The 16,990-nt window shown below is 43.4% G+C and overlaps 1 pseudogene; it reads left to right on the top strand.

The window, feature by feature from the left end:
- The first annotated feature begins 10,567 nt into the window (after nucleotides 1–10,567).
- LOC119313035 lies at nucleotides 10,568–16,675 on the top strand (annotated as a pseudogene).
- The last annotated feature ends 315 nt before the right edge of the window (nucleotides 16,676–16,990 follow it).

The following is a 16,990-nucleotide window of genomic DNA, read 5'->3' as shown; positions in this document are numbered from 1 at the left end:
GTGTTCATGGACGATGATGCCGAGTGGAGAAAGGAAGGACGATTGTGGCGACGAGCGAGGTGGCGGCTCAGGAGGTGACGGTGAATATTGGACACGGAAACTTGCAATGCTATGTTGAACTAATCCGGTGCAAAAACAGGCATCAAGCAATATTGAGCGACAGGGAGACGCATAAAACAATATATTATATACTAGCCAATTGCCCGTGCGTTGCAACGGGGCATAAATATTCTATTGGTTTCACATTAATCATGTTTTGTTTGGGATCCTCGTGCACATCGAATAGCATTGTCGATTGTTTTTACATCAAAATCATCCTCCTCCTTCTTTTCCTCCTGTAATCTTCGTCTCACCAATGTCGTTAATGGCACATCCGGCATACAATCCTCCAACCCTCCGACAATGGTGGGTTAATGTTGCGAATGGACAAGCGCCAAAGTCAACATGCTTTTTTTTTTTCCAACCGGGCTCACACCCCTTTCCATTTATTTTGCAATCAATGGAAATACATCAGTCTGTTTGGAGAACAAAGTCAACATGCTGATTACTATATAAATACATCAGATTACTTTCCTTAAAATTTGGCATCAAATAAAAAAAATGTAGAAATAGTTGTTGATTATAGCTATTACAAATGTGGAAAAAACAAACCTTTGAAGTGTGTGGTACGTGGTTTGCTTGCAGATACTCTTATATGTCTAAATTTTTAAACATACTGTAAGATTCATTGTGCGTGATGCATCTGATATATCAAAACTGAAGTTGTATGGATGGATATGTAACTGATGTAGTGCTGCATAGATCAAAAATATTTGATGAAGCATACGCTCACGGGTCTAGACCGTTCACATCCATCAACCGCATGGGAAAAATATTGTAGTGAAGCCATCTATGTTGAACCCCGCAGTTCCGAATCTACGTCTTATATGCCCATCACCTTGGCACTCAATAGTGAAGCCGACGACTGAATTTGCATAGTGAAAAACAACATTATTTACTAACCTTTCTCTTTAAAAGAAAATTTGAATTCAACCATAAGAACTCTTGCACCAGCCTAATCTAAGTTAATTTGTCCGGTGTACAAGAACCTGATATCGGGGACAGTAGTGACGCCACACACGGCGACTGGACGCCTAGAGCCACTTGGGCGAGCAGACTGTCCAGGGCGAGCGTTTGATCAGGCAGCACCCATTCATCGTTCATATATACATGCATCTAACTAACTATGATGATGTGTTCACGCCAGTACTGCTGCTATGGCATATGATAGATAGGTGTGCTCCTGTCCTGTAATCCATTGAGTCGTGAAAAACCTAAGAAATACAATGCTTGCGGAACAATTTCCAACGGAGAAGTAATCAATGGAAATCATACCAGACACCACACCGGCACCCACACGCGTCAGCCACCAGGACATGCCGTCGTCCTTCCCGTACAAGACCGTGGAGGAGCCGAGGAGAGGTCGCGGAGCACGCGTCCAGCATGGCACCATGCTGTCGAGCACCTGGACCTGGGGTCGAGGAGCATGATTCTATATCGACGAAGGGCAGAATACAGGGAAGCAAGTGTTGGTGAGGCGAGGCCGTGGAGGTCGAGCGGCGCCGAGGAGCCAAGGACGGGTTGGGGCTGGGGCTGGGCAACAACGCTAACCCTAGCGCCGCCAGTTCAACTTCACGAGGAGGGAGTGCGTATACATGTTAGGCTCGCTCGCTGGGGCTGGGCTTCGGCCTTCGGCCTTCCGTTTCTTTTAGGTAGTAGAGATTGCAAAACTGATTTTGGCATAATCTCAGTCACTTCCAACTGACAACTCTATCAACAAGCCCGATTGAGTTCATCAAATTAAATACTGCGGGGTTAAGTATCTCTAATATCATTTTTAACAAATTTTCTCAACACTAAGTATTTCTAGAGACTTTCTCTTATATATGATTATCTTTGTTATCATCATTTTCTTTATTTTAAACTAATCTCACGACAAGTCTTGGTTATCTAGATAAAACAGAACAAAGACTACTTAACCATTTTCTCCTAAATGAAATTAACTTTTGTTTAACTATTAAGAGTTACTCTGACTTGAATACATCACACACATAACTATTACATCTATACTAATCATTTCAAGTTCAAAAGACAGAAGTCGTAGGACATACATTACATCCATGAATGTTTCGCTCTTCCTTGAGGTTGATGAGCCATAAGTATAAAGGATCTATCGTAGTCCTTTTCATAAGTAAGAGTGTCGAACCCAACAAGGAGCAGGAGGAAATGACAAGTGGTTTCAGCGAGGTATTCTCTACAAAAACTGAAATTATCGGTGACAGATAGTTTTGTGATTAGATAAATCGTAACGGGTAACAAGTAAAGAAAGTAACTAAGATGCAGCAAGGTGGCCTAATCCTTTTTGTTTTTAGAAATGGAGGAGGACCCCCGGCCTCTGCATTTGGACGATGCATGCATCCACTTTATTAATTATTCACATAAGACCTTACAAAGTCATACAACAGTAAGACTAAAGCCACCGTCTAGGCAACATCTGCCGCTACTCCTATCCAGTTGATGTAGGGATGCTGATATTCTAGGCCTAATACCAAACAGACCTCGCAGCCAAACCTAACATCTATGACTGAGGTCCCAACCAGGACGCCTGCCGGGTATGGGGCACCCATCAGTCTGGCGCACTCTTTAACCCGGCGCCTGCCGGGTATGAGGCCGCCGCAGCCACCTGCCACCAATCCATCTTCAGAGCTGTGCTATTGCATCTACCGTGCCAGGTCTCTCTGCCATCGACGCCACCAGGACGCCAGACAGCGTCGTCCTCCTGCGTGAGTCCATCCTCGCACATCGGACGCCGAATCTGCACTGTGCCACACCGTCGAGATCCGTTGCCATCAATGTGTAGGATGAAGCACCGCTCCACCTAAGATGCGGTCCACTGGTCCCCCGAGCCCGTGCACACCTCCAAGAACGACGCCCCCAAGGGGGGAACGACATAAGAACGCCGCCGTCTTCCGATCAACTGATCTAGGATTTCCCCCGGAGGTAGCAGACAGTGACCTTGAAACTCTCCTCGGCGATGTCTTCAAGAAGGGAATGTCGCAAAATAGCGCCGCCACCGCCGGCTTTGGTAGTAAGCCAAAAGCAAGTTTTCACCTGGATCTGTTTGAAGGACCTCCACCAAGCATCTCGTGCACGGATCGCTGCCATCTCTGCTGGGAACTGAATGATGGATCCAGGTCGCCGCCGCCTGACCGGCCACGGCACCACCGCGGTGCCTAAGCCGGCGCCGCCAAGCCCACCATGCCCGCCTGTAGACGCCCTCCAGATCTGCCGGCCCGTGGACGAGGCCCGCGATCTGGGCCGTCGCCACAGGTGCTCCTCGGCCGCGGGGAGAACGCGCCTGCGCTGTCGTTGCCGTCACACTCACCGTCGGGCGCCCGCTGCTCCTTGCCGCCAGTGCACCGCCGATCCATGAGCCGCCGCCGCCAGGAGATCGCCACCACCGTGCGAGGGAGAAGGCCCCGCCGCCGCCGTCACTGGCCAGGCAACGCCGGCGTGGCCTCGGGCGGCGGTAGGAGGAGGGAGAGAGGAGCGGAGGCCTAGGACCGGCGCCGTCGATCGCCCCCCCGTGTCGCGAGGAGCGGAGGCCTAGGACCGGCGCGGTAGATCTGGGCCCAATCCTTTTTGTAGCAAAGGACAAACCTGTACAAACTTTTATATAAAGCAAAGCGCTCCCGAGGACACATGGGAATTATTGTCAAGTTCGTTTTCATCATGCTCATATGATTTGCGTTCGTTACTTTGATAATTTGGCATGTGGGTGGATCGGTGTTTGGGTGCTGCCCTTCCTTGGACAAGTCTCCCACTTATGATTAACCCTTCTCGCAAGTATCCGCAACTACGAAAGAAGAATTAAGGTAAACCTAACCATAGCAAGAAACATATGGATCCAAATCAGCCCCTTATGAAGCAACACATAAACTAGGGTTTAAACTTCTGCCACTCTAGCAACCCATCATCTACTTATTACTCCCTCCGTCCGGGTTTATTAGGCCTAAAGACAACTTCTCTTAGACCAAGATACATAATAATTTGCTCACATTAATTCTTCAATTTCACTCTCAATGCACTCTCTCACATGCATGCAGTCAATGAAAAAGCACACATGAAGTGTATTATTTTTCCATTCATGGCACCAACAACAATGGCTTTCAATGTAACCAATGAAATGGTTGCATGCATGCACCTTTCCAAAGCGAGGCCTTATAAAAAGGGACATGCTTGTAATGCTAAGAGGCCTAATAAACCCGGACGGAGGTAGTACTTCCTAATGCCTTCCCCTGGGCCCAAATAATGGTGAAGTGTCATGTAGTTGACTTTCACAAAACACCACTAGAGGAGAGATAACATACATCTCATCAAAGTATCGAACGAATAGCAAATTCACATGATTACTTATAACAAGACTTCTCCCATGTCCTCAGGAACAAACGTAACTACTCACAAAGTATATCATAATCATAATCATAATCAGAGGAGTATTAATTATCATTAAGGATCTGAACATATGATCTTCCACCGAATAAACCAACTAGCATCAACTACAACGAGTAATCAACACTACTAGTAACCCACATGTACCAATATGAGGTTTTGGGACCAAGATCGAATAAAAGAGATGAACTAGGGTTTGAGAGGAGATGGTGTTGGTGAAGATACTGGTGGAGATTGACCCTCCCTCGATGAGAGGATCGTTGGTGATGACGATGACGATGATTTCCCCCTCTTGGAGGGATATTTCCCCGGCAGAACAGCTCCGCCGGAGCCCTAGATTGGTGCTGCCCAGGTTCCGCCTCGAGACGGCGGCGCTTTGTTCTGAAAGCTTCTTCTTGATTTTTTTTCCATGGTAAAAGACACCATATAGCCAAAGATGGGCACCGGAGGCCTGCCAGGGAGCCCAAAAGGCCTCTGTCGGAGAAGGCGACTGCCACGTGATATGTCTCTGTCGTATCTACTTTTCCTAACGCTTTTGCTCTTGTTTTGGACTCTAATTTGTATGATTTGAATGAAACTAACCCGGACTGACGCTGTTTTCAGCAGAACTACCATGGTGTTGTTTTTGTGCAGAAATAAAAGTTCTCAGATTGGAACGAAACATTTTGGAGATTTATTTCAGAATAAATAAAAAATACACCAAGAACCACCGGAGAGGGTTCCTTGGCTGAGCACGATACACCAGGGCGTGCCGCCCCCTCCAGGCGCGCCCTGGTGGGTTGTGGTCGCCTTGTGGCCCCCTGACCATAATTCCAACTCCATAAATACCAATTTTCGGAGAAAAAAATAACGAAGGAAGTTTCATCACGTTTCACGATACGGAGGCGCCGCCACCTCATGTTCTTCATCGGAAGGCCAGATCTGGAGCCCGTTTGGGGCTCTGGAGAGGGGAATCTTCGGTCTTCGTCATCACCAATTCCATGATGCTCCCCACATGCATGGAGTGAGTAATTACTCGTAGGCACGCTGGTCGATGAGAAGTTGGATGAGATACATCATGTAATTGAGTTAGTTTTGTTAGTGCTTGATCCCTAGTATCCACTATGTTCTGAGATTGATGTTGCTATGACTTTGCTATGCTTAATGCTTGTCACTAGGGCCCTAGTGCAATGATTTCATATCTGAACCGTTTATGTTTTCACCATTATATCTATATTCTAGATCCGTTCTTATAAGTCATATTCACTTATTACATGTTATCATCCGGAAACCCCAGTGTGACAGTAATTGGGATACTTTCCGGTGATGACCGTAGTTTGAGGAGTTCATGTATTCATTATGTGTTAATGCTTTGTTCCCGTTATCTATTAAAAGGAGGCCTTAATATCCCTTGGTTTCCTTATGGACCCCGCTGCCACGGGAGGGTAGGACAAAAGATGTCATACAAGTTCTTTTTCATAAGCACGTACGACTATTTACGGAATACATGCCTATATTATATTTATGAACTGGAGCTAGTTCTATGTTGCCCTGGGTTATGACTGTTATATGATGAATATCATCCAACGAATGCACCGACCCAATGCCTACGAGTTTTCCATATATTGCTCTTGCTAAGTTACTATTGCTATTGCTACTGTTACAATTGCTACAATACTGTTACTGCTGTTACCGTTGCTATTTCTACTGTTACGACTGCTATCAAAACAATCATATTACTGTGCTACTGATCACCTTGTTGCAGATATTTAATCTTCAGGTGTGGTTGAATTGACAACTCAACTGCTAATACTTACAAATATTCTTTGGCTCCCCTTGTGTCGAAACTATAAATTTAGGTTGAATACTCTACCCTCTAAAACTGTTGCGATCCCATATACTTGTGGGTTATCAAGACCTTTTTCTGGCACCGTTGCCGAGGAGCATAGCTATATTTGTTGAGTCACTTGGGATTATTATCTATTTATCAATATGAAGAATCTGAAAGATACAAGATACAAGATTTTTTTCCTCTAAGACGAGGGGAGGTAAGGAACTACTATCTAGCTCTCTACTTGATCCGCCTTCTGTTTTGAGTAGACTTGCAACACCACCACATGCTATTAATCCTGATATGTCGCAAGTTTTGATGATGCTACTTCTGTTATAAGTAATGATTATGATGATGCTAGTACATTGCTTGATAATAATGTGCCACTAGGTGAATTTCTTGATGAACAACTTGCTAGACCTAAACATATTGAGAATGCTGAAACTGACGAAATTACTGAAAGTGATGAAGTTCTTGAAGCTAAAAATCTTGAAACACCTATTGGACCTAGCTCTCCTAGATATGAAATGACTCAGATACCTGAAGGTTATGTTATGTATAAGGAGATATAGCTAGAGACTATCTTGCTTGCAATGATAGAGATGATTTTAAAAAATTACTATACAAACTGAAAGAAAAATCTTAGAATGCTAGAATGAAATGTGATCCTAAGTTTGCTACTTCACCTACCTTTGTTACTGATAAGGATTATGAATTCTCTGTCGACCCAGAGTTAATTACTTTGGTTGAATCTGGTCCTTTCCATGGGCATGCCAACCCGCTGACAAAAGTTAGATCATTTCATGCATGTCAAAAGAGATCATATTCAATGAAGAGTGTTCGTGTAGACGAGAAGGGTCTGTTTGAGACCATTTTTCAGCATCCATCACATAACCCAAATTTATTTCATGAACTTATATTGCCAATTTAAGGCACCATGCCAAGTTGTTTGAGTTTTAAAAAAAATCATTTTCTGGAGTTTTCTTGGTGAAGGCCGTTAAATGGTCGGACGTGTTGCAAAATGCAAACGATGTCGGAGTTAAGGAGTACTCGTTACAAAGACCATTTTTAGGAGTTTCCTGAAATCACTAGTTAAGGAGTACTCATTACAAAGATCACTCACACTTTTCCAGGTTGCGATAAGTGGCGCGCTGCATGTGAGCCACTTGTCGCAACATGAGAGTTTTCCTTTTTTTCGTAAATCTGTTTATTTAAAACGTTTTATCTCTTTAACTGTGCGTCTAAATCTCGCATCACTTTCACCGTTGGATTCCTCGCATCGAGATCTTCAAAACTAGATCACATGTTGATAGGTTTTGACAAACTTTTTTTCACGAAAAAAGGACGAAAAAACCGAACTTTTTTCACAAAAAAACGGACGAAAAAACCGAATCGGGAGCACGTGTTTTTCCCCTTAACGAAAGAGGCATGCTCGTGTCTCTCACGAAATCACAACCGTGCCTCTTGCGGAAAGAAAAAAATATAGAAAATGCATTTTTTTTCCATTTCTGTAAGGCATGGCCGTGACTCTCATGAAAGCACAGTCGTGCCTCTCGCAGAAGCAAAACCATGCCTCTCGCGGAAGGAAAAAAACAGATAACACATTTTTTTTTATTTTCAAGAGGCACGGCCGTGACTCTCGGGAAAGCACAACCGTGCCTGTCATGAAAGGAAAAAAAAAACAGAAAACACGTTTTTTCACTTCAAGTCCACTACAGAGCAGTTTTACTACACGTCCACTACACACATCATTTGCTGCTGGGCCGGCCCAGTTTACTGCTCGCTGTTGTACGGTCTGGAAATGAAGATTTTTCACATCTCCAGGGTTGAATTCAGCTAAGCGGTTGTACAAAATTGTTGGTCTCTTATGCAGAGGTCGTTCTCTGAGGCCATCGTCTCCATCTTTCCTCCTGGTGGCTACATACATCATGGCGTAGTGCTCTACTCCGTAGTCCATACTTGTTCGGTGTTGCTGCTGCAGAGGAGAGGAGGTAAGTGGCGGCGTGGAGCCTTCTTTTTCAAGTGTTGCAGCTGCTGCATTAACACTTAATGTAGATAAGTTTTTTTTTCTTTTTTGAGCAACATTTACAGCTCCAGTTTTTTTTTTCTTTTTTGAGCAACATTTACAGCTCCAGTTTGGTTATCATGAATTGGTCTTTGTTTTTTTTCAACGGGAGTTGGGCTTTGTTCATTGCAGGGCTTTCGTTGACCCGGACCCAAAGAAAACGGGAACTCCTATATGATGCATTTTGCGTCAAAGAATCCCAGGATAACACACGGGCGAACGGGCCAGCCCATTACACGACATTCAAGTGCTTCGGTTCTTTTTTTGTTGTTGTATACTTACAGTAGCGGCTCGACGACACTATAGCAGCCCAGCGGCACTGTGGTGATTCGAAGCATTGCAGCCAGGTACTGTAGATCGAGTTCTTTTAGCCATTTAATTATTATTTTTCAAAAAGCACAGATGTTTTCGAAATTCTAAAAATAAATAAAATGTGACTACTTTTTAAAATACAAAATATTTTTTAAAAACATGAATATTTTCTAAATTCCTGGTAAATTTTTGAATATTTTTCAATATTCCCAGGCATCTTTTAAAATGTGGGAACAATTTGAATCACGAACATATTATGTAATCCGAATAAATTTTGTAATTCCAAAATTTTGAACATTTTTTTAATTTCCTAACATTTGCTTATAAAGAAAGAAAAGAAAAAAACCCGGTTCCAAAACCTCGAAACGGTGGACAGACTTGTTGGGCGGCAGCGGATCTGGTCGACTGACTCGTAGCCAGGGACGGCGGACAGAGAGTGGTGGTTGGCGGTGAACTGGGCGGCGGTGGATCTGCTCTGGGTTGTGTTGTGAGGAAGGGATTACCAGAAGGAGCAGGAAGAGGTCGGACGTTGCGGAGGTGCGCCGGCCGACCTCAGCTTCCCCCTCCTCTTTCTCTATGTTCCGGCCCCAATGTGGCTGGAGCACAATCAAATAATATCAAGCAGCAATGTATGTGAGTGCTTTCAGCTTTGATTTGGCCCTCCCTGCTCCCTCTAGCTAGCTTGCTTGCTCCAAGAAAACAAATGTAATAAAAAGGATCAACATGTACTAGTACTAGTTCCCATGTTTTTATCTGCAAAATCTTCCGTAACTACTTGTTGCCTCTCAGTGATTTGTTTCTTTCAATTGGAGCTGTTGAGCATATATATTGGGGATAAAATCGAGTCTGCATTTAAGCAGTGATGCCTTTCAATGTTTATGATGATTACGCAGTTTGATTACACACAAGACTTTTGATTACTACTAATTTTCAGTTTCATTTCAGGATTTCAGCTCAGGAGGGAAGAACTCAAACTATTTCGTCTGTCACATCCCGCTGTTATATTTTGTCAGTTTGTTTTGTTTGCAGAGGGCTCTCTAATATTCCAACAAACTGCTTCATGTCTGCGTCATTTCGAAAATGAAATAAGCATGATTGTGAAAGGGGCAAATCACATTGCTTTACCAGCATATTCGTCAAACATGGCAAGTGGCAGGTACTCCCTCCGTAAATAAATATAAGAGCGTATAGATTACTAAAGTAGTGATCTAAACGCTCTTACATTTGTTTACAGAGGGAGTAGTTTACATAATCAGTTGCACCTTCATTACGTACACCAGCGAGTGCAGATCTGAACTGATCCCATTTGATCTAGAATGTCTCTGGACTGAAGAAAAGAAAGATTCCTACTCCATTCATTACGATTTTAAAAGTGAGGTTTGTTGCAACCTTAGTTCCACCATCAGTTTTCTAATTTGAATGCACTGGCAAAGCAAAGCAAAAGGGGATTCCTTGTCTCTCTCGTCAACCCAATGATCACGCACCCATTGAGAGTTCTCAAACACAGCAGAGCAGCAATGCTCACATTCTGGAATGCCAATGTGAAAAGTGAGGCTGCTGAGTCTTGCAACTTTAGTCCCATTCACCTATTTTCCGTGAAGGCACCAATGTGTACGGAGCTGCTTAATGGTGTCTTCATATTTTAGTTTGAATGGAACCAAAGTTGCAAGCCTCACTTTTCATATTTTCATTTGAAATGTAGAAAAAAGGACCATGAAAGGTTACTTCTCTCTTTAACCCAATGCTCACACAGACACACACAACAACCAAGCAACTAATCTAACGAATCCCACCAAGAGTCCGAGAGGTTGCCTACCTTACAGTGTGCCTTACAATCCACAAATACATCAATACTGCCCTGGGTTCAGTACGCTGCTGGCTGGGGAGCCATGGTCATGAGCGGGCTTGGGTGTGCGATTGCGGTCGCTGTGGCGAAGCAGATCGTCAGCAAGCTATTTGTCGGCGGTGAATACGCTGCGGCGGAAGTCACTCTGCAGTGGAGGTACAGAGAGCAGGTGCTGGAGATGGGGGAGAAGATGAAAGATATCGAGGCCGTGCTGGGCGATGCCGACGAGAGGTCGCGTCGAGGAGGGGAAGCCGGAAGAGTGTTTCAGCGGTGGCTTATGAAGTTTAAGCGTGTCGCCTACGACGTCGAGGACGTGCTGGATGAGCTTGACGCTGATGAGCTCATCAGCAACACACAATCCAAGGTAACTAACTCTTCTACTCTCCCATCTCCTCTCAGCCGGTTCCTCCCTCCTTCCGTCTCTTAAGCTGTCGCTCCCATGTTCTTCTTCTTCTTCTTCTTCAGTCTACGCAGAGACTAATTTATATCAGCCTCTTCAGTTCTGCCTGCCTGCATGTACCCCCGGCCCCTCTGAATCTAAAATAAGATGATATCATTGCTTGATTTTTGCAGGCCAGCTTATGGTTTTCGAGAAACAATCAACTCCTGCAGCGAATGACCATGCCCCACAAGATGAAAAAGGTGATGAAGAAAATAGACCAGATTAAAAAGGAGGGCAGTAGGGATCTCAAACTTGTGCCTCACGAAGCAAGGGGAGAAGGGAGCAGAAGCAATGAAACACTTGCAGCCAACTGGACTGCTCATGGAATGGAAACAGGGATGGTGGGGAGGGGTATCGAGAAGGAGAAGATAATCAGCCTGCTACTCACAAGTGAAGAAGCCAACCAGGATATCTCTATCATTCCAGTTGTCGGCCTTGGTGGCATAGGCAAGACAACATTGGCTGAATCAGTTCTTGCAGACAAGAGGGTCAGTGTCTTTGACATCTCAATATGGGTTAATGTGTCCATGCAGTTTGATTTGCACAAAATTGGGAGTGTCATACTGAAAAGAATGATGGATAACCTTGACAACTGTGATTTGCAATTTCATCTGAAAAAAGAACTTGCTACTAGAAGATACTTGATTGTTCTGGATAATCTCTGGGAAGAAGATGGAAATAATCTTGAAAGGCTCAAGGAGATGTTACAGCATGGCCGAAAGGGCAGCCGTGTTATAGTAACTACCCGAAACCTATGCGTAGTGCAACAATTGCGCACTGGTTTTCTTGCAAATCAGAGGAAAATTTCTCCGGTCCCAGCGTCCGACATAATCAATTTGGGTGTTTTAGAACCCGCAGAATGTTGGGAATTAATGAAGCAAAGGGCATTTGGGCCTGATGATGACCATAGTAGCTTGGAAGAAATTGGACAGCAGATTGCAGCCAAGTGTGGAGGATTACCGCTCGTGGCAAATGCTCTTGGGCAAGTAATGTCAGAGCTAAGGACCGTGGCAGCATGGGAACATATAAGAGATACCAAGGTTGATTTGGGTTTGAGAGAAGGACATCAGAAAGAAACATTAGAGAGGCTAATGATGAGCTATTACCACATGAAGCTAGAATTCAGGATGTGTTTCACGTACTTGGCAACCTTCCCCAAGGGCTTTGTCATGTATGATAATCATCTAATCCAGCAATGGAATGCACTTGGATACATTAATTCAAGGCATGATGGTCAAAGGTGCATCAACTACCTTTTGGGGATGTCCTTTCTTCAGATTCCAGGATCTGCTTCGGTTGGTACCTATAGACACCATTTCAATTGCATGGCTGGTTCCCTTTTACTATTTTTTTCTTACTTTATGTATGGCCCTACACTTGGTTTTAAATTTTTGTTCATGATTTAATATATCTATTTCTAAATTTAAATTTATTATCAGCACTGGTATGTTCAGTTTTGTACTTTACTAGCTCTGTTGTTTTGATTATGTTCGGTTTGTATATTCTTTTTTTTTTGGTTTGAGATTTTGTCTTGTCCTTCAATACATGGATCTAATATCTAGATTATGTGCCACAAAATATAAATAAATATATTTATCAATCTAAATATATTTTTACTGATTTTGAATTATATATATATATATATATATATATATATATATTACATCCCCCTACTTGTATATTAATTTAATAATTTTAGAAAATAGGCTTTTGAACTTTAGCTTAACTTAGTAGAGTATCAAACCATAAGATGTCATTTATAGAGCTACGAGCTTAACATTACTACCAAGGTATACTAGTCCGGGTATACTAGTCCGCCAGAGGTATTCAGGTTAGGCCCTTCGGGTTTCAAAGGTGGTCCTACATGTCAGGCCCCTCCTGGCGGTGGTATCGAGAGAGACAGTCGAGACGAATAAAAGACGAGAGATGGTTCATATCCCTTTATGTGGTTCATGTGAATCTGGCCCAGGACTTCACCATGGGCCAAGTGCATAAGGTAGCACTGTTCAAAATTATTGTCCTCCTTCGGTCCCTATTTACATGGTCTCCACATATTTCAATGTTCAACTTCGACCATCAATTTGACCAATAAAACATGAGTTATATATGTTCCATCGGACCCAAGCCATGAGTGCCATCTCCCAAAGAAGAGACCTCGCCAGCCTTAAATCATTGTTTGCCTTCCATTTCCTCCGCCCGGAGCACTGTGAATGTCAAGTCCCCCCACCACCATTGGGGAAGAACCGGCAGCGGCTGAAGAAAGTGCGTGCACGGGTGGACTTCTGCCAGCTAGAGGTAGGCACCTCGGTTCCTTTAATAATCAAGCAAGTATGCTTATAGTTTCAAATTAGGTGATATTGTTGGGGATGTAGCCCCACGGTATGACCCGCCCATATCATGGTCGGGTTATCTAGTGGCGGCTTTAAGAATAGGCTCATCATATGGGCCGCGATGATCAAGAGCTCAAGGACAAGATGGGCGACTCATGGAGCGGGCCGGCTCGTAGCCCAATGCCTAAGGCGGCGGCTTATCAAAGGAAACAATGGGAATTCTCTTACTTGGGGAATACGATGAGTAGGAGATAGATTAGAGCACGGGCAATCTATATATAAAAGGGAGCCCCTAAGGTAGGGGAACTAAGTTACAAGCTCTCGAGTACTAGGTTAGCTAAGTCGCACCCTTGTAATCGAAATCACAATCAATAGCAAACAAAGCAGGACGTATGCTATTACCTCGATCGTAAGGGGCCGAACCTGGTAAACTCTCATCTCTCGATTCAGATCAACCCCATTCAAGCTACCGCTTAGCTGCGATGGCCTTACGACTAAGTCCTTTTTCAAGGACATCTGCCATGACAAAATCATGACACTAAATGAACTAGTTACAAATCAAACTTGACATCTAGAGAAATTCAAAAATTCCACAAAACATATCTAGAGAAATATATATGTGCTAAAGTGAGCCTGAGCACATTGTACTTATCGCACTCTCCGGCCAACCACAGATCGTGCGCGCCCTCTAATTTACCCTGGCAGGCCAACCCTCCAGCCAAGAAAATGCTCCAGGGTCGCTCGTCTCCGGGTTGGAAATCAACCGTAATGAGCTCTTCATAAAGGGCAATGAAAGCATTTTTTACGTGGGATTGGCCCAAAGAACAATAATGAATTGGGACTAACTGGTAGTAAAACTCCTTTGCCCATTAGTAATGGGCGTGCCCACTAGAAAAAAATAAGACTAATTAGGACAACCGTGGCATGGTAACAAGATTACTGTTCCTACCCAATTTTTTTTACTATTCCTATGCACTACACACGGTGGCATGGTAACAAGATTACTTCCCTAAAAAAATTACTATTCCTATGCACTACACACGTCTTATGCTCAGTTATGCTTTATATTCCTCTCATGTAGTATATGCTTTATAAGCTTTACGTTCCCTGTTGTTTATCCAAATTTTAATGGCATGAAAACAATTTTATGAAAATCCATGGTTTCTAGTAAAAGATTGTGTGTAGGATAATTGCTATGTATAAGGCTCCACAGATTTTGAGGATATTGCAATTTTACTGTATCTTAGTGTCTTCTCTTAGCTCCATTTTAATACATTTTCTGTTGTCAAGGTTGTTTTAGATTTCTTTTTGCAATAATATATTGATAGTAATTACCTCTACAGGCCAGTCCAAGTCCATTGCATTGCAAATCTCCTCCAGAACTTGTCATGCATGATTTGGTGCACGATCTTGCATCAGAAATTGTTGCTGATGAATTCATTGATCTGGATGCTACCAAAAGCACTAGCTGGAACAGGCCTAATTACTACCGACATGCACAGTTAACCAACTTCAATAATGATCCCGCGGTTTTCAAATATGTTCCAGACAAGCTGAGGTCCCTCCATTTTAGGGATTTGGGGGGATTGCAACTACCGAAAAAGGCATTTGCTCAGTCCAAGTACATACGTGTCTTGGACCTAAGTGGACATTCATCCAAAGGCCAATCCGCTCCAAGTAGCATGACGCTGCCATCTTCTGTAAATCAATTGAAGCTACTTAGGTACCTTGACGCCACAGGCTTGCCAATAACATCACTTCCAAAGTACTTTCATGCACTTCAAAACATGGAAACTCTTATTATGTCTAATTCCTTGCTTGAAACCTTGCCTGATAGTATTTGTTGCCTCATCAAACTCTGCTATTTGGACCTATCTGGCAGTAGCAGCCTCAGTAAGCTACCTGCATCACTAGGGGAGCTCTCTCAACTCTTTTTTCTTAATCTATCTGGGTGTTCTATACTCCAAGAGTTGCCTGACTCTATCTGTGAGCTTACATGCTTACACCACCTAAACATGTCAGATTGTTGTGCTCTTCAAAAGCTCCCTGATAAATTTGGTGGCCTTCATAAACTCTCATTCCTAAATTTGTCAAGTTGTTCAAAGCTCACCAAACTACCTGACAATATAAGCTTCCCATGTTTAGAACATCTGAACCTATCGAGTTGCCATGAGCTAGAAAACCTACCAATTGATTTCGCTTACATTCAGAAACTTGAGTCTGTGAACCTCTCTGGTTGCTACAAGGTTTCAATGCTGCCAGGATCATTTTGCCAACTTAATCATTTGAAATACCTAGATGTTTCAGATTGTCATAACCTTGAAAAACTACCTGAATATTTTGGTCATCTCATTGAGCTTGAATATTTGAACCTAACAAGTTGTCCTAAGCTCCGACAATTGCCTGAATCACTATGCAAGTTGTCTAAGCTGAGGCGTCTCTATTTGTCATATTGTCTGAGGCTTAGGGAGCTCCCCTCCTCATTTGGTGACCTTCAACTTCAAATACTGCACATGAATGGCCTTCTATATATGTATGATTGCCCTGATAGCATTGGTGACATGACTAGTCTCACCCAGTTTGTGATTGATATTGCAACTTCTAGGTTGCGTAAAAAGATTCCAGCCATTGTAAAGCGTCTAAATCTTGTGGGCACAGTAAGACATCGCGTACATGAGATAGAGAGTAGAGGATGCAACAGTATAGTGGATCTTTGGGGATTGACTTGTTCAGAGCTGATACTTGAAGGCCTTCAGAATGTCACGCATCCAGAAGATGCAGACAGAGTCAAACTACGTGATAAATCAGATATTCGAGTATTAAAACTTCTCTGGGAAAGCGAAGGAGGTAAATCTGTGCTGGACCGGCTCGTACCTCCACGGACTCTGGAAAACTTTTCGCTAGTTGGGTTTATGAGCAAGGATTTCCCTAACTGGTTGTTTCACATCTCGTCCTACCTCCCTTTTCTCAGCGAACTGGCTCTTGATGGTTTGGAAGCATGTGATTGTCTTCCTCCATTCGGGGCAGTACCAAATTTAAGAATGTTGTCTCTGAAGAACATTCCCAACATTAGGAAAATCGGTAAGGAATTTTATGGAGAGGGCGGACCTTGTATGAAACTAAGAGTTCTGCAATTGGAGTTGATGGAGAATTTGGTGGAATGGTGGACAACAGAGTCAAGTAAAGAAAACAAAGAGTTTCTAATCCCTAATTTGCATCTTTTGTTGGTAGTGGACTGCCCAAAGTTGAAGTTCCTACCATATCCCCCAAGAAGTATGCATTGGGGTTTGAGCAACAGCGAGACAGTTTGGCCAGAGCGAGGATTCGGAATGCTCTCCTCTTCCATTCACCCTTTTGAGATGGTTCTAAAGAACTGTAGTTTCTGTCAAGACAAGTGGGATAGTCTTCAACACTTTCCCACTCTGGAGAATTTTTATGTATACTCCATCAGTGGCTTGAGGACTTTGCCAGAGGTCATGCGATGCTTCACCTCTCTCACTAGACTATGGTTGCTGTCGTTGAATGACCTGGAAATATTACCGGAATGGTTGGGACAGTTCACTTCTCTAGAAAAACTTTTCATCGGAGATTGCCCCAGCCTGACATCTTTGCCTGAAAGCATACAGAGTCTCCCAGCTTTGAAGCTACTCGACATTGCTCAATGTCCAAGTCTGATTGCAAGGTGCCAAGGGGA

The sequence above is a fragment of the Triticum dicoccoides genome, chromosome 5B, assembly GCF_002162155.2.
Source record: "Triticum dicoccoides isolate Atlit2015 ecotype Zavitan chromosome 5B, WEW_v2.0, whole genome shotgun sequence".
NCBI classification, from domain to species: domain Eukaryota; kingdom Viridiplantae; phylum Streptophyta; class Magnoliopsida; order Poales; family Poaceae; genus Triticum; species Triticum dicoccoides.
The sequence above is the reverse complement of the archived record's forward strand: the minus strand, read 5'-3'. Positions and strand labels throughout refer to the sequence as shown.